Source organism: Sinocyclocheilus rhinocerous, unplaced genomic scaffold (assembly GCF_001515625.1).
Source record: "Sinocyclocheilus rhinocerous isolate Xijiao unplaced genomic scaffold, SAMN03320098_v1.1 scaffold7673, whole genome shotgun sequence".
Lineage (NCBI taxonomy): Eukaryota > Metazoa > Chordata > Actinopteri > Cypriniformes > Cyprinidae > Sinocyclocheilus > Sinocyclocheilus rhinocerous.
This window is the reverse complement of record NW_015635023.1, coordinates 30,900-32,332: the sequence shown is the minus strand read 5'-3', so window position 1 is coordinate 32,332 and position 1,433 is coordinate 30,900. Positions and strand designations below refer to the sequence as shown.

The 1,433-nt window shown below is 38.3% G+C and overlaps 1 protein-coding gene across 1 annotated transcript in view; it reads right to left on the bottom strand.

Moving 5' to 3' along the window:
- The window catches only part of crispld1a (cysteine-rich secretory protein LCCL domain containing 1a), a 17,440-nt gene extending 16,320 nt beyond the window's left edge, over positions 1-1,120 (bottom strand). The window contains exon 1 of the mRNA XM_016560129.1: positions 1,069-1,120. The gene's annotated coding sequence lies outside the window, so the exon portion shown is untranslated. The remainder of the gene's footprint in view (positions 1-1,068) is intronic.
- Between the last annotated feature and the right edge of the window lie 313 nt (positions 1,121-1,433).

Genomic DNA, 1,433 nt, shown 5'->3' with positions numbered 1-1,433 from the left:
GATTTATTGTAATGCTTTTTTCCTCAGTTGGTCAGAACAAACGTGGCAGACTTGTTACTTACTTGTTCAGATGACAATATACCGTGAAAATTCTTATTTGGGTCATATATTACAAGACGTAGGCTAGAATCTGTGATTGCGAAGTACAGTAAAGATCCACACCAGTGCGGTGACTGACTGCCACACATACTCTTCAGAACATTAGAGTCATCCATGTTGGAGCCACGCCCACTCACAACCCACGCAAACTAGATAATTCCACACACAGCTGCAATTCCAGGTTTTCAAACAGAGATGGCGAGAACAGAAAAAAATATATCTAGTCTTAAAATTTATTTTAGATGTTTTTAAAAATAATGTAGCCTACTAAAACGTATTCTGTTTCATAGCCTGATAAAACGGCAGTAAACTCAATTAATAGCCATAAACATATTTCCACTCTGTTTTATTTAAAATTCTAATATTCGGCTTTTAAAGTAACTTACTTCTCAGGCCATCATTTAGATCGGTTCCCTACAAAGATGCTCTCTGCTCATTACGATTTAGATAAAAACACGCATCTCGGTTCATTGAGTCACGTGAGTTGACTCAGGGCCGAATCAATCGTGTGAGCAAATTGTTCAAAACGGTTAACCTGGATTCATTTAAAAGATCCGATTGAAAAGAACGATTCGTTCACGAATTTGAGACGGCTGCTCTTAACAAGCTTAAAAACTATTTTTTTTATTTATTTCAAACTCAACGTCAAATAGGCTGTACGTCAGATGTATGACGTCTATAGACAACAAATAAAATATAGCGCAGACTTAATGCAAGCTGTACATAATGATACACAGAAACACCACGCTAAATAACAAATAGTCCATTCTTTTGCTAAGACATAGTGATAGACAGTCTCTGATAAGACATGATGCTGTGCCAGGTTACAACAAACAATGCCAACATTTAGTGTTTTCGTCAAAAGGTATCTGCCTCTACTCAACATGCAGAACGTCTGACCATGACTTCACTAGCAACTGATTAAAAAGTGTCTATTTTTAATAAGTTACACTTTTGAATGCTGATTACCTGAGACACTGTATCCAGCGAATGAGCGCTCACTCAGCTTTTCTGCAGACTTGCTAAAAGTTTTAGTACTGAGCAATTCAAGTGTTGTGACAGTAATGTTTCTGCGAATGCTCATCCATAGATCCCAACGCATCTGTAATCGCGCTCATAAATGCAGTTTAACGTCCATCAGTGTGCCGGGGAGACTCGGTTCCCCCTATATGGGACAGGCTGCAGCATCTCTTTAAATCCACACTCAACTTCTTTTACAGTGTCGAATTTCTTTGTAAACCACACCTCCCGTGTTTCAGTCAACCCACCCGTTTAACCTGGATCCAAAGAAATATTTAGAAACTGGATTTTGTTTGTGCGTGTATAAATGTGTG